This window comes from Pleurodeles waltl, chromosome 10 (assembly GCF_031143425.1).
Source record: "Pleurodeles waltl isolate 20211129_DDA chromosome 10, aPleWal1.hap1.20221129, whole genome shotgun sequence".
Taxonomy (NCBI): Eukaryota; Metazoa; Chordata; class Amphibia; order Caudata; family Salamandridae; genus Pleurodeles; species Pleurodeles waltl.
Genome location: NC_090449.1, coordinates 624,182,247 through 624,199,634, shown reverse-complemented (window position 1 = coordinate 624,199,634; position 17,388 = coordinate 624,182,247). Strand labels below are relative to the sequence as shown.

General features: G+C 43.8%; 1 protein-coding gene across 1 annotated transcript in view; it reads left to right on the top strand.

Annotated features, from left to right (window-relative positions):
• Positions 1–5,085: 5,085 nt before the first annotated feature.
• The window catches only part of WDR86 (WD repeat domain 86), a 309,109-nt gene continuing 296,806 nt past the window's right edge, over positions 5,086–17,388 (top strand). The window contains exon 1 of the mRNA XM_069211095.1: positions 5,086–5,471. The gene's annotated coding sequence lies outside the window, so the exon portion shown is untranslated. The remainder of the gene's footprint in view (positions 5,472–17,388) is intronic.

Sequence of the window (17,388 nt, the reverse complement as noted above, 5' to 3'; positions counted from 1 at the left end):
TGGGCACTAGCACAGTAGGATGAGCAGGGCTGCCTTACTTTTAATGATACTGTACCGACACTTTTCAAGCTAGGGCTATACTTTTATATATGTCAGCAAAGGATGATTCACTTGCAATGGGACTGACACAACTTCTCATCATAACTACTATTCTTTTACTTAAAGTTTGCTGCAGGACTTCACAATTTTAATGGCACAGGGCAGCACTTTTGAAGCGGGCAGAGCTACTTTTTTATGTGCCTACACAATAAATTCTCAGCAAGGATGCTTCACTTCTAATGAGAGAGTGATCGAACTCATACTTTACTGGGACATTGATGGAAGCTAATAATACGGCTTCTGTAAATTTAATGAGGCAATACCAGCGGTACCAGCACTTTTTAAGCTGGAGTCATGTTCCTACTCAGATTACACCCAACTCATCCTCTCCCTCACCAATGACCCTACCTCCCCCAGGCCAGCTTCCACAGGTCCATGAGAGTGTTGCCAACGGAATGAAGAACAACAACCTGAAGCTGAACACAGATAAGATGGAAGTACTGATCTTCGACAACAAAACCAACCCCCGAAATGACTCCTGGTGGCCCTCGGACCTGGGACCTGAACCCACACCAACTTACCACAGGAGAAACCTCAGAATCATCATTGATACCAAACTCACCAGGAAATCACAGATTAACGCCGTATCCTCCACTTGCTTACTCACCTTACGTATGCTATGGAAGATCTTCAAGTGGCTACCCCTGCACATGAGACTCACTTTGACACTGGCCCTCATCACCAGCCAACTGGACTTTGGCAACACCCTCTATGTGGGAATCCCTGCACACCTGCTACAGAGACTTCAAACCATATAGAATGACATAGCCAGACTCATCTTCAACCTGCCCTGACGAACCCACATCACATCACACCTCAGGCAACTCCACTGGCTCCCCGTACAGAAGAGATGACAATTCAAGTTCCTAACCCATGCACACAAGACTCTACACAACCAAGGACCTGCCTACATTAACCACTGCCTCAACTTCCATCAATCATCAAGAACGCTACTTTCTGCCTCCCTCTCACTTGCCCACACCCCCTGCATCCACCGAAGCAGAGGTGGGGAACGCTACTTTTCCTATGTCACAGCAAAACCTAGAACAACCTTCCCATGCAGCTCAGCACCATCTCCTCACTTCCGGAATTCTGAAGGGCCATCAAGACCAGGCTGTTCAAAGAAGCCTTCCAATGACCAGCAAGCACCTGAATACTCTTTCGGGTGACTAGCTGCGCTATATAAACCTTGATTGATTGATTGAGGCTATACTTTTAATGTGCATGCAGAATCACTTCACAGCACGGCTGGTTCTCTTTCGATGTGAGAGTGACAGAACTTTTCAGGTGCAGTGCTATACTTTTACATATGCAATGACAAAAGATCACAGCATGGCTACCATACGTTTCAAGGGAAAGTACCAGCACTTTCAAGTCGGTGACCATAGTTATAATGTGCCTGCACAATCACTCTCAGCAAGGCTGGTTTGCCTTTAATGTGAGAGAGATAGAACTTATCAGGTGCAGTACTATACTTTTACTGGTGCATTGCCAGAAAATCACAGCAAGGCTACTATGTTTTTAATGGGACAGTACCATCACTTTCAAGTCAGCGGCTATAGTTTTGAAGCACTTGCACAATCACTTCTCAGCAAGGATGGTTCACTTTTAATGTGAGACTGATAGAACTGGCCAGATGCAGTACTGTACTTTTACTGGAGGATTCCCAGAAAAACGCAGTAAAGCTACTGTACTTTTAATGGGACAGTACCAACATTTTCAAGTCGACGACTATAGGTATAATGAACCTAGGAGTTATAATTGAAGACAAGCTCACCTTTGGTGATCAAGTCAAAACTGTAATTTCTTCTTTCTACACTCTAAGGACAATAATAAATCTGTTCATATATGCCACACAAACTACAAAAGAGAGTAGTGACGGCCCTAGTCCTATCTAAAATTGATTACTGTAATGTCTCTATTTCAACAGCAACGATTGATGAATAAGCTTCAAACACAGCAGAACGAAGCAGCATGCATGCTCTTAGGGATTCCAAAGTTTCATTCTGTACCCCAAGCCTTATGAAAGCTACACTGCCTACCAATCAAAGAGCGTATCACCTTTAAGGCCCTGTGCATTGCCTACAAAGTGCTTCACCGACACTGGCCTGGTTTGTCTGAAAGGTAGCTTTAAAAAGTACTTTCCCAGCTGGATGCTTCACTCTACATTGACGAAAAATGTTATAGTTCCTAAATTCAAGCGTTCCTTTTGGGGTGGTTGAAGTTTTGTTATTTGCATGGCTAAACCATGGAACAGTCTACCTTTAAATATCAGATCCATGTCCAATCTCCTGTCTTTCAGAAAGGCTTTAAAAACCTGGTGAACTGTTCTTTAGGAAGGGCTCTGCTCCTGACCGTTTGAACATTTGCAGCGCCAAGTCTCCTCCAGGTATTTGTGCACTTTATAGTACACCATATCATATCATATACATCATAAATCATATATCATATCATATCAGAATGCACCTACACAATTACCTCTTAGCAAGGCTGCCTCTCTTTTAATGTGAGAGTGATAGAACTTTTCAGGTGCAGTACTCTACTTTTACTGGTGCATTGCCAAAAGATAGCAGCAAGGCTACAATGCTTTAATGAGACAGTACCAATACTTCAAATTGGTGGCTATAGTTTTAATGCACCTGCACACTCCCTTCTCAGCAAGGCTATTTCATTTGTAATGTGAGAGCGACAGAGCGTGTCATGTTGAGCACTACATTTTAGTGAGACATTCACAAAAGATCGCAGCAGGGATTCTATAATTTCAGTAACAGAGTAACACACTTTTCAAGCTTGTGAGTATGCATTTAATGTGCCACCAAAGTCACTTCTCATCAAGTCTAGTTCACTTTTAAGGGACAGTGGCAGAACTTCTCAAATGGCCTTGTATACTTTTAGTGGAGCATTGCAGGAAGTTGGCAGCAGCAGCGACGGTGGCGGCCGCATAACTCAAGTGGAGGGGCAATGGAGGTGAGGTAAAAATAAAATAAAAAAGCACTTACCTTTTCCTCCGTCCCTGCCGCCTCGCACTCCTCTTCTTCTGGTGTCCCAGCATTCACTGCTTGGACACCAGCACAGGCTCCCCAGCAATCCTTGTGCTGCTTTCATGCTAACCTTAGCATAAAAGCAGTGCCAGGATTGGTCTGAGAAGCAGTGACTGCCGCTCAGACACAGCCCTGGGGTCTGTGCAGTTTCTCGAGCCCAGCTGTTAAACACAGCCGGGCTGGAGAAACCTAAGTGCGCATGTGTGTTTGGTCAGCCTCAGACGGCCGGCCAAGCACACATGCGCACTTAGGTGCACTCTCTCCCCCACCTCCCATAACCCAGCCCCGCCCTGTACTGCTGGCTGTGCCAGAAGCAGAAAAAGAAAACGGTAGTGAACTATCGATTTATTTTTCTGCTTTTGGCTCAGCCAGTGGGGTGACGCTCCTTGGCCATAGCGAAGGAGCCGCCCTTGGACAGCAAGGCCTCTACACTTTTAATAGGACATTAGCTTCACTTACATGGAATTGTGCCTTACCAAAACTGTTATGCCTTTAATGGGGCAGTATTGGAGAACCAAAGGAGACATGGACTACTTTATACAACTTGTTAATAAATAAATAAATAAATACTTGTTTCAATTACTTACCTGTAATTTCATTACTCTAAGTACGTTTCTTCTTACTTACATAATGAGGTGCGGCAGTCTCATCATGTAATTGCGTATGGGAGAAATGTAGGATCAAATCAAATCAAATCATTAACATTTATAAAGCGCGCTACTCACCCGTGCGGGTCTCAAGGCGCTAGGGGGGAAAGGGGGGGTTATCGCTGCTCGAACAGCCAAGTCTTTAGGAGTCTCCGGAAAGCGGAGTGGTCCTGGGTGGTCCTGAGGCTGGTGGGGAGGGAGTTCCAGGTAAGGAGGTAATGTCCCTTGGCTGGGTCAGTACCAGCACATGGATGCTATACATCTAAACAGTGCTTGGATATTGAAGTTTCATTCTGACACCTCCCTATTCAAGAGTCCCCATTTGCTACTTTGAAGTACTAGTGCACTCTCATTGAAACTGTACTTCTGCTTACAACCACTGCAACTTTTCCTTCCAAATTAAAGAATGGAAGTCCCTCAGTACCTGGTAGCACTTGTCCATTTAAAACACTGTTATGGATGTGGCAGAAGTGGTACCTTGAGGGGGTGCAGCTATAACTGCTAATGACTGGAGAGTTCTGTTTTTGGTAAACAGGTGAGAGAGAGAGATTCCCATAAGGGGCTGCATTGCACAATGTTAAACAGAAAGCATGCGATCAATCTCAGCTCCCCTGCTTGACCTAATAGTGTGATCATAAGCAAATGTTTTATTTCACTGTGTCCCCATTATCTTCATTACTGCATATGAGAGCGTCTGATTCAGGCTGTGCGAGGCACAATCACATCTCTTGTATTTAATATAATAGACTATTTAGTGTGCATATTAACAAGTGACTTGCCTCGGTTCACTAAAGGCATTTTCTATGTTTCAAGTTAATGTTTAATAAACATCGCTTTTAATAAATTTGTCTCTGAATGAAGTGCTGGAATCTGATGAAATAAGGTGAAACACTTCCGCATGTTAAGGAAATACTTTTTTATGTTGAAGAGACGTTATCATATTTTCACATAATGTTTGTTGCACAATTTACATGCCAACACATTTTTTACGGCGCAGCTCATGCACGGGCACTTAGAGTTAGGCCAGATCCAAATCTCGGCTCTGAATCGACTCTTCCTGTTAATTTCTTCTCTTGTCCACCTCTAGAATTGTACTGCTAGTTGAATTGATGCCATACTATACACCAGTGTCTCTATGGGGCTTCCGGAACATCTACATCCCCCAGCCCCCTGCTTCCAACACTGAACTACTCGACTTGTTTTAGGACCCAGTGGAGGTCCAGGGGGTGTGGTCGGTCCCCAGCACAGATGACTGACAGGCAGGCCAGGCTCTGCAGCAGACCCATTTAATGAGAACCAGGGAACATCCTAAGGGAAGTTTCAACAGGGGAGAGAAAGTATGTGCAGCGTGAGCAGAGTGAACCGGGACTGCTGACTGCACCGACCCCAGCCTGAGCCCTCAGCTGAAAGCAACACTCAGACAAGACAAAGGCAGTCCTTGGGAGGGGTGCGGGCGCGCGTGCCGCTTTTATCCTTTAATATTGACCGTGGAGTGAACTGGAGTTTTTAACGATGGCAATAAGCCTCGGGATGCCTCACCCCACAGGGTACCTCATGCGGATCCGTCCTCTCGGTGCAGCTCGGGTGAGCAGCAGATAGTGTCCTGAGACTGGGTCTACAAACAGCTTCACCGACATCTCTACATCTCCAAGCCACATGCTTTATGATCCAGACAGGGACGCGGGTAAGGGAAACGTGTTCTGATAAAAGCAATAGCGTTTACGTGTGTGGTATGTTGTGTATTGTCCATTGCTTAATTTGTAAATAAAAATGTGCCGGTGCCCAAAGCTCTCCTCTGAAACAAACGGCTGCTGCAATTAAATGTGCGAGCACAGAATACTGAGGCAGCGTAATCCTGAAGCCGTCCCGGGCCTCTTTAATTCATTTATAGCCACTCTCTGTCCCTTCAGCTCACTCTTGCGGCATTCTGCTTTCTCCCTTTGTGACACTTTTTCATTTTTCTCTTCCTCCATCTTTCCCATATATGTCTTTTGCTCGCAGTAAATGTTTGAGGCAGAAAAATAAATGCCGGCCTTCAAAAATAAGTGCCGGCGCCCTTCACCGAAAACCACCGGCTCAAATTAAGCACTGGCTGTTGTCCCGTCAAATTATGCTGTGTTCATGTCAGTGTTAGTAGCCTTTGTATAGCCCATTGAGGGCATTTTTAGGGCTCGTAGAACTTTGTTACACCTTTATGGTACCAGGATCCACCTAGCCTAAGTAACATAGATATCACAATTATCAGATCCCACAGGAATGGCAGTCTTTCATACCATCAATGCATATTAAATTAATATCTTGGTTAGGTTATTGTCGCGGCGCTTACAGCAGCTCTTGGCGTTCAAAGCTTGTAAATGCAATATAAAATATTGCTGCTCTTGGAGCTAATTTGCCAGTTAAGGTAACGACGACGCGGGAGGGAGATGGGCGCACTGTGATGCTGGCTTTGTTCTGCGCCAAAACGGCACGAGGTAACTTCGGGCCACTGCAGGGAGTAGAGCCCGGAGGAGAGGGCTCCTGTATTAATTAATGGCGAGATTTAAACGCACATTTTGGTCTGCTGTTTGTGCTCATTGCTGTTGGAAAGAGGAATACAGGATAAAAAGCTGGCACAGATTTGAAAGATATTACACAGACCTGAGTCCTGCATCCTCCAGTAAGTTTGCTCTACGGACCTACAGCAATAAAAAGTGCTCAAGCCTCTAGGCCCCGGGGCCACTGCACTTGCTGCATACTGGAATCTACTCCCCTTCTGAATTAAGTCAATGGCACAACATTCTCAAACCCCTGTGGAGCAATGGGGCGCGCACACTGGGCAAGCCAACAAATTAAAAGGAAGTGCCAAGCCAGAGTCAAGAGTCTGGCTTGGCTCTAAGAGCCCGTGAACAAGGGGGCATGTAACCTGTTTAACAAACTCTGGAAAAAAATATGATAAACTCACTTCAAAACTCAAACAACTTTATTTCATTAACACACGGAAGGCGTTTCACCTTAGTACATCCGATTATATTAACACATTGACAGGCACTTATTAAAAATGATAGTTTTTATGTCCCTGCTGAGGACAATGCCACAAGGGCACTGAGACAACTCATTTGTCATTTGCACCCTATGTGTGGCCTTTGTTCTTTTTGTCCTACAGCATCACTTTAGTGTTTAAAGTGAGACACGAGATTTCTGTTGACTGCACATCTCTAATTCGCGTATTCGACTGTCTTCTCATAAGTGACAATGAAGAAAAAGAAGATTCGGTGAAATGAAATATTTGGGAAGAGAGGAGGCCAGGATTTGAGCCAGTGTTTTTGGATTCACATTGTGGAAATCGGCCTCTAAACTGGTTTCTCTGTCTCTCACCCGTTTTACATAAAAAAATCTAATGTTTGGTTCTTGATGCAATGAGGTTAGAGCGTGGTGACAGGCAGAAACCATACAAGGGCTCAGCTCGATTTGGTGTCGAGGATCAAAGACAACCTCTGAGCTGAGCCAGAGTCAGGAATCTGGCTCAAGCTTCCACCAGCTCGCCTACCTCTAGTGGGCACCAGACACTGGCAGCAGGCCCACGACCAACACTGTCATTAAAAGTGAGGTTGGCTTGAGCACTTCAGCCGTTGGTTATTTTATTCTCAGGGCCCTCGAACGTGTTTTACGTTGGGCCTATCATTGGTAGAGCACCAGAACTCCTTCGATCATAATAATGTATAATATTTTCCCTGCCCGAGAGTTCTGTCAGTGAAATGAGCATATCTCTCAGTCCTTAGAATCTTCGAGGAGTATGAGATAAAGTTGTTTTGGAGGGACCCCATTGATATCAACAGAGAATACACCACTTGAGGATGGTTAGGAACTTTTCAGTTTGGGCTATCCTATTCAAGTCAGTAAGTAGCACTTTGTTTGTTGGAGAGTGAAGATGCACCCTTGGAAGGTGACACATATCATTTGGGTGTGACCTGAGAGACATGGCAATGTGCCAATTGCTAGCAGGTCACTCATTATCAAGGCCACTTGAATTATGCGGCAGGGTGGACCAAATAATGCAGCAGGGTTGACTAATGTACAAAGTTCTGTAGACCACACAAACAGAATTGCTAGTTGGCACATGTTTTATTAAGCAGATGATATGACACAAATGTCCTATTTTATATCAGCCTCAAAACGATGAAAAGCTGAGTCCAAGCTCTGTATCAGAAGTACAACATATTGAATGTTGCTAGCAACTAAATAACTTGCAGAATCCAGTCATTTTCAGCATAAATTGCAGTCATTATTAATTTTCCACAGTGTCAGGGTTGAAATTCAGTTTTCCACAGAATATTATATTTAACTTAGCCTGCTGTGCACTAAATCATTTTAAATGATGCACACAGTTATTTTGTTGGAAAAAACGTGTTATTTTTTTTTTAAAGGAGTGTATTGTTCACTTTGGAGGAACAGCCTTTATGGTCCGCCAAAATCCACCAAAAATTAAAAACACGTTCCCTCGTCAAAGAACCTTCCAAGACTGGAAGATCTACAACATAGATGCCCCCAAATATTTTACCAGGGTCCAAAAAGTATGATCTGTGGTGTGCCCAAGGGCCACGTTGATGCCAACAGATGGGAGTGGTGCTTTGAGGAGCTTGAGGGTATGTAAGGTGGGTGTAGCATGAACATGATGTGGCCAGTAAGTCATGGACATATTTTGAGAGTTTTATTCCACATTACCTTCTAAATTAAGTCCCTAGCCTTTAGAAGAGTCCTAGATTAGAGAATACTGTGTTATGCTGCATCTGACTCCCCATCGATCTACTGCATCTTGGGGTAAGCCTTCTTTGCTTGCTTCCCTGGGAGAATCCAGTATAAAAAGGATGTAACTTGATTATTGACTTGGAATGAAATAGAATTGATCAAACCAGAAAAACCAGGGATCAACCCCAGCTTTTCCCATTGACCAAATTATATGATCCTAGGCAATTGTTTTCTTTGTTTTTGGCTCCTTTTTTCATTATCACACCTGAGAGCACCATGAAATACATGAGTTCAGGATGTCTTGTGTTTAACAAACTATAATACTGTCCATGTGTAACAACAACCCAGACTACACAAATGGGCCCACATGACAACTGGCTTGCATTTTAGTTCACTTTTGCCATTGTTGCTATGTTCATTTTGAAAACTATCACTTTTAAAACATACTCCTCAATGCACTGATATAATCTGATTTACTAAGGTGAAACGCTTCTGCATTTTAGTGAAATGCACTTTTTTGAATTCCGAAAAGACCTTATGATATATTTTTACAGGTTTGTTTCTAGAGGCCTTTAAAATGTAATGTGTTTCTAAACGTAAGTGGTGCAGGCACCATATTTGCTTCTTTTCTTTTGGTTAGCTTGTAAATAAACGTTCTGCCGTTTATTTAACATTCTTCTGAATGTTAGTGCTCTAGCAAATAAACAGAAGCTCAGTGCTGGTGTTCTGCAGGGGAGTGCATGTGACCATCAGGCGCGCTAGAAGTCACCACCAGGCCGTACTTTGAGTACTGCTGATCTACAAGAATGACCAGTCGATGCCAAACAAAAGGCGCACAACTTTTTTCTCCACAAAATACATACATTTAGTGCATTTCTTTTGCTATGTAAGCGCTCATTTAGGTCCCCTGCGAAGGGGAAACTTGCTTAAACAAGCTTTAGCAAAACCATTAGGTCTGGGTTTCATGTGCTAACGCATGCATCATTAGAGCGTGCATCGTTAAAGCATCATTGGAATGCGTTCAATGAATTAGAGCAAGAAACATGAGGGAGTCAGCAGTTGCAGACAGAGTTGGCAATATCTGTAAACTAATCCTCAATTAAGTTGAATTCAGGCACTGAAGTGTTGGTAGGAGGATACACTGAAACAGCCAATAACTTTAAGTGAGAAATTAATTGTCCACTATGCTGATCCAAGTCAGGAATGACAAAATCTTAAGTTTAAAGAGCTTGGTCGAAGAAGGGCAAGAGTTGACAGGGACAGACCCAAATCCCACTCTTTTGTTTATTGTCAATTTATTCTCATTTTGATAGCTTCACTGCCAAACCTCACACTTAAAATAGCATTTAAAGTTTTAATACCCACGTAGTGGCACAACTTACACTCATGAATGACAGTATTTGCGATACTACGAGAAAACCACCAACATCTCCCCAAACTTAATCAAACTTTCATTTAACAACCTAGTGCACTCTGGAAGATGTAGTCCAGGTTAACCTAAAGTAAACTACATTTTCAATGACAATGGTTTGTCTGGGCAAGCGTTTCACTTCATTAGTACCAAAACACCGAAAACAGCTTTCAGCAACTGAACGGTGAATTTGCAAGGATTCTGTCACTGTGCAACACCATGCTTGAAACGTTTATTTTAGTAACTTTAGATCCATTTAAGCTAGAATACCTCAACTTGTGCAAATTATGCAGCAGATGGTAGACTGGTGGAAAATGGAGTAAATCCTTAATTATGCAGAAAACACAACAGCCTCAGATTTCCACATTTCCAGTTCCACTAGTGTGGATGAGGGAATTACAAACTGGTTGAGGTTACACCAGGCGAATTGGGACACATTGTGGGCAGGGACAGTGTATTTGCTGGAGTGTGGTGTACATCGAAGACTATCAATTGCGTGAGGAGGCCCTATGTGTGTGAGGGGGTACAGAGTTCTGGGCAGAGAGCAGTCGAGGTGCACAGTGTGCGAGGGAAAACAGTGACAAGAGCACAGAAAGGACAAGAAAGCACAGCACAGAGAACAGGGGAGGTGACAAATTTAGCAGATTTTTCCATCCGTTTCTTGGAGGATGACGTTCATGTTATTTTCAGAATTAGTCCACACATGAATGTGAAATAATGTGATCAGAGAGCAGGGAAGGTTTTTTTTTTGTTTTGCAGTTTTATAAAGCTCAAACTCAACCTGAAGGTATTGGAACACTTTACATAGCACTGGTTACATTACACTAGGTTTGCTGTGAGGGCGCGCCCATTGGTGTCTGCAAAAGGCATTGTGCTCATTTGGTGAGGGAGACGGTTGAAGCAGGTGATATTCTCTAAATGAGAGTGAGTTGAGAGACATGCAAGTTACTGAGTGGGCACCAAATGGTGCGTTTCACAGAGTTGGTGAGATGGTGGTGACGGTGCACACGGGTGAGGTGGTAAAGACTGAGTGAGGGCTTTAGTGTGAGTGAGGAGTCACCTAAATTCCAACAGGGCAAAGAGTGAGAGAGAGTGAGTGGGAAACAAAGTGGATAACTGGACACAGTGTGGGTGAGGGCTATTACGGTATAGAGGGGCTGAGTGGGTATAGAGTTGATTGAGTTGCAAGAGTGTATAAAGGGGCACAAAGAAAACTAGGGATCACAGAGTGGGCCACAGGGCACCATGCGGGCAAGAGCCACGGAGTGGGCAGGGTCCAGAGTGAGCTGAACACAGAAAAGATGGGGATAAAGTAGGGAAGAGGTACAAAGTGAACATCTTTGAAGCCAAAAGCAGAGACTGGGGATCAGGAATACTGCTGAGAGAAGTCTGACCTCCAGATGGAAGAATGTCAGTGCTCTGCATTAGAAAGTAGAAAAACCAGGACATTTGTGTCAGTTGGGAGCAGCTTTTTATTTTCTAGTGCAACGTTTTTGGCACTATAATTTTATGAGGACAATAATAGTAGGGCATTCAGAGTTTCTGCTCTCAAATTAAGCTTAATTGAAGAGAGCATTTTGTGTGGAGCATTTGGAGAACAACTACACTTTACTCTATGCCATTGTACTCTATGCCACTTTACTCCACACCACACCACTGCACTCTAACTCCACTCTGTGCCATAGCACTTTATGCCAATCCACTCTACGCCACTTTACTCTCCACTACTCTGTGCCACTGCACTCTGCTCCAATGCACTCTGTCAGTGTACTGTATGTCACTGGACTCTACGCCACTGCACTCTACACCACTGCTCTCTATGCCACTCTACTTCCCGCCAATACACTCTATGCCACTCTACACCACTGCACTCTATGACAGTATTCTCTGCACTTCTGCACTCTGTCACTGAACAGTATGCCACTCTACTCTGCACTACTGCATATTATGCCAGTGCACCTCTACGCCACTACACTCTAGGCCACTCTACTCAGCAACACTCCACTCGACACCACAGCATTGTAAAGCACTCCACTCTATGCCACTGCACTCTGTCCAACTGTACTCTGCACCACTCTACTACAACGCACTCTCTGCCACTCTACTTTATGCCACTCTACCCTATGTCAACTCTACTCTGCACCACTGCAGTCTACCCAACTGTATTCTACACGCTACACTCTATGCCACCTTACTCTGCACAACTGCACTCTATGCAACTGCTCTTTACTATAGACCACTCTAAAGACTAATCTTTGCCACTGCATTCTATGATGCTGCATTGTACTTTGCTGAATTCTGTGCCATGCCACTCTGCACCACTATACTCTGCAGCACTCTATGCCAATTCACTCTAAACCAGCTCACTCTCCTCTACTCTGCATCACACCATTGTACAAAACTGCACTCTGCTCTGACCCATTGTATTCTATGCCACTGCACTCTATGCTAGTGCACTCTACTCAGCAGCACCCTTGTAGATTACTGCATTCTACTCCAATGCACTTTATTCCACTTTACAGCACTACACTCTATAACGGTCTACTTTGCAAAATTGCACTCTATACCACTCAACTCTTTGCCTCTCTACTCTGCACTACTACATTTTATGCCAATGCACTCTACGCCACTGCACTCTGTGCCTCTCTACTCTGCATCACTCCACTCTACGCCACTGCATTCTGCAGCACTAGATTCAATGCCACTGCAATCTATGCCACAGCAATCTACGACACTATACTTTATTCTGCACTGCTGAACTCTGCACCACTCTACACCACTGCACTCTGTCACTCTCCTCTACTCAGCACTACTGCACTTTACAAAACTGTACTCAATGCCACTCTACTCTACGCCACTCCACTCTACTCTGCACCACTGCACTCTACGCCTCTGCAGTCTACTATGCAACACTATAATCTATGCCACTGCATTCTACGCCACTGCATTCTATGCCATTGAATGCTGTGCTGCTGCACTCCACTCCACTATACGCCACTGTGCTCTGCAGCACTCTATGCTAGTAGAGACTCTACACCAGTCCACTCTACGCCACTCCATTTTACGGAACTCTACACAACTCCATTCTGTGTCATTCCAGTAGACAGAACTCTATGCCACTCCACTCTACAACACTATTCTCAACTCTTTTCCATTCTGCCCTACGACACTCCACGCCACTCCCCTCTATGCCACTATCTTGTAGCTATTTTGAGCAGCAGTAACTCTGGTGTACAACATGCCTAAACACATTGGCAAACCTCATAGCTCTTGCATAGGCAAGACCTATTGGCTTTGTCAAAGCTTGTTTTGCAAGGCTTCTACTTCCATTCAAGCCTCTGGACTGTCCCCCTTTCTCCATAGAACATTTGCATCTTTACATCCCTTATGGAGAGATTATGCACCGACCCTGACAATTACTCATTGTGTTCAGAATCACATTAAATGTGCACTGTTCTGCCATCATATTTACATAATGAGGCATTAGTAGCAAAGCTGTTCCTCAAATATCTAAGATACTTCAGGACATTCACTTCTTACAATGGCACCCATGGCAAGAGGTATTATTTTTCATGCAATGTGCAACTTACATAGAGCCACTTGTGACACGTGAGACCGGGTACACTTTTGCCTACTGCAAAACTAGATACCTACACAATTTCAGCAAGAATAAGAATAATTGACACTCACCTTCTATTTAGAGAATACGAATATCCAATATTTTTTCAATTCACCTACTTGTATAATTCAGACTGTTTCTTAAAACAAGTATTGGCAAAGCCAACCAGTCTACAGGCTTGCATTTTAAATGTGGACTAAAACAGTTAAAACGCATGCTGCAGTAAATAAATACAAGAAAACAATTAGTTTGTTAACCCCTTCGCTGCCAGGCCTTTTCCCCCTCAGGTGCCAAGGCTTTTTTTGGCTATTTGTGGTAGTTTGCTCCACATAAGCTATCCATGCCCCATTTGTGTCCTTTTTTCACAACTTCCTAGGAATTCTAAAGGTATCCAGAGTTTGTGGGTTTCCCTGGAGGATACCAAGAAATTAGCCAAAATACAGCTAAAATGTAGTTTTTTAAAAACAATGGGAAAAAAGAGCTGCAGAAGAAAGCTTGTGTTTTTCTCCCTGAAAATGGCATGAACAAAGGGTTTGTGGTGCTAAAATCACCATCTTCCCAGCTATCAGGAACAGGCAGAATCAGAAAACCGCATTTTTCAACACAATTGTGGCATTTTACTGGGACGTAACCCATTTTTACTATTTTTGTGCTTTCAGCCTCCTTCTACTTAGTGCAAGAATTGGGTGTGAAACCAATGCTGGATCCCGGACAGCTAAACACTTCTGAAAAGTAGACAACATTCTGAATTCAGCAAGGGGTCATTTGTGTAGATCCTTCAAGTTTTTCCTACAGAAAGCTAAAATAAAAACATATTAAAATTGAGGTGAAAAAAGAGCCATTTTTGTCCAGATTTTTTAAAGCTATATATCGGTACATCTGCTGGACTTTTCTAGCTGCGGGGATATATAGAGCTTGTAGGTACATCAAGAGCCCTAGGTACTCAGAGCCAATTAAAGGAGCTGCACCTTGCAATGGGTTTTCATTGTATACTGTGTATACCGCAATTCATTTGGTGAAATATAAAGAGTGAAAAATAGGTATCAAGGAAACCTCTGTATTTCCAAAATTGGCACAAGATAAGGTGTTGAGAAGCAGTGGTTATTTGCACATCTCTGAATTCCGGGGTATGTATACTAGCATGTGAATTACAGGGCTTTTCTCAAATTGTCTTACATTTGGAAGGAAAAAATGTAGAGAAAGACACGGGGCAATAACACTTGTTCTGCTATTCTGTGTTTCCGCAAGTCTCCCCATAAAAATAGTACCTCACTTGTGTGGGTATGCCTGGTGCCCATGACAGGAAACGCAACATGGACACATCACATTTTTACATTGAAAACTGACCTGTTTTTTGCAAAGTGCCTAGCTGTGGATTTTGGCCTCTAGCTCATCTGGCACCTAGGAAAACCTAGCAAACCTATACATTTCTGAAAACTGGACACCTAGGGGAACCCAAGATGGGATAACTTGTGGCACTCTCACCAGGTTCTGTTACCCAGAATCCTTAGCAAACCTCAAAATTTGGCAAAAAACAGCTTTTCCTCACATTTCGGTGCAACAAACTTCCTTCTACTCAGCATTCTCCCAGGTCTCCTGATAAAAATGGTACCTCACTTGTCTGAGTAGGCCTAGGGCCCGCAACAGGGAATGCCCCAAAACGCTACGTGGACACATCAAAATTATCAAATACAAAACTACCTGTTTTTGCAGGGGTGGCACCTGCATTTTTTGTCCTCGGCTCAGCAGCCATCTAGGGAAACCTACCAAACCCAGACAATTCTGAAAACTAAACACCGGAGGGAGTCCAGGGAGGTCTGACTTGCGTGGATCCCCCACTGTTTTCTTACCCAGAATGCTCTGCAAATCTCAAATTTAGCTAAAAAAAATCACTGTTTTTCCCACATTTCTATGTGGGATCACTGCACAGGCACAAATTTCCTACCACCCAATGTTCCCCTCCATCCCCTGATAAAAATGACACCTCACTTGTGTAGGTGTGCCAAGTGCCTGTGACAAAGAAGAGCCAAAAACATGTCAAATTGAGGGAGAACCAAAGCGGGTCCAAAAGGGCAGTTTGAAAAAAAACACTTTTAGGCTGACAAGTGGGGCAGAATTTTTTATCAGCATGGATGTGAAAATGCTGGGTGGTAAGTATTTTGTGGAATCCTGCAGATTCCAGAAGGTTCCATCACAAAAATGTGGGGAAAATGTATGATTTCAAGCAAAGTTGGAGGTTTCAAGGGCATTGTGAGTAAAATGGTGCGGGCTGCATGTGAAGCACACCACACTGGACTCACCAAGATGTTTAGTTTTCAGATGTGTCTAGGTCTTGTAGATTTTTCTACATGGCAGCGACCCAAAGTCCAAAAAGTGCTGCCCTCACCATTCCAAGTGGGACAATTTTAAGAGTTAGACAAGCTATCATGGCCCAAATGTAAAACCAAAACCCAAAATAATCAAATGTCCTCTTGCTTGCCATTGGAATAAGATCTTTTAGTGTGCTGGGGAGAGCTGAAGGACTGTTACCACATTCAGTTGGGGTGGGGGCATAACCATGCCCATACTGGTTGGTAGCCACCACCCACCTATTTTGTATTTTTTTTTTAATTCCCTTAGATCTAGTAGGTTTTCTGCCCCCGAGGATGTGATGGGAGGTAATTGCCCCATCTACCCACCGGTGGGCAGAACAAATTTGTCCCCATTTATTTGGGGTGGGGGTATGGCCATACTCCCACCCTCTTTTTTGAAAAAGAATTCTTCCCTGGTGTCTAGTGGGCTTTCTGCCACCCCCTCCCCCCGGGGCAGATTGGCCTAATAGAAATAGGCTGATCTGCACCCAAAGGGGGCAGGAATGGGCTAAAAAAAAATTGCCCCCCAGGGGAGCGACCCTTGCCTAAGGGGTCGCTCCCAAACAAATCCCTGGTGCCTAGTGGTTTCCTCTGCCTAATTAAAATAGGCCGATCTGCCCCCCAGGGGAGCAGAAATGGGCAAAAATAAATTTGTGCCCCAGGGCAGCGACGCTTGCCTAAGGGGTCGCTCCTCTTGCGGGAAATTGACGTGACAAAAAAAATCCCTGGTGTCTAGTGGTTACTGCGTCCCTTGGTGGCGGATTGGCCTAATAAAAATAGGCCGATCTGCCCCCCCGGGGCTCAGAAATGACCTAAAAACAATTTGACCCCCCAGGTGAGTGGCCCTTGCCTAAGGGGCTGCTCCCCACTCCTAAAAAAAATATATATATATCCCTGGTATCTAGTGGCTTCTGCCCCCCTATTGTAGCACATCACTAATCCTGATGCGCCCCAACTGTCGGCCTAACTACATTCTACATCCATAAATCATATGCTCCAAAAGGGCAACCAGGAACACAATATCAATTGGAATGATATGAGGCCTGGTCAGGGTATGAAGAGCCATATAAATAGTGAAATACAGTACAAACAATACAACAAAGATGTACGTTTGATGTGGAAGGATTTGCTTTTAGTTACTGGTATGTTACAGGATTTCAAGATTTACATACTTATTTTTACTTATACCCTTTGTCGGTTTCTCTCTGTGGGTGCTCCAGAGAATGAAGAGTAGAGCAGAGAGCAGGAGAGGTATAAAAGCGAGAAGAAAACATCCAGAATTAGGGATAGTAGTAGTTGAACATATAGTCCATCAATTGATGTACTCTTATAAACTCTTCTCATTTGCATTAGGCTCAAAACCCTTGGTGGAAAAGTACAAACTAATACACGATGAAAGCAGATTTTCTTTTCACATGGTTTAAGTTGAAAGAGAAAAAATATACTTCCTGAACCGTCAGGTTTAATCTGTGCCAGTTGTCGATTGTACTCAGCA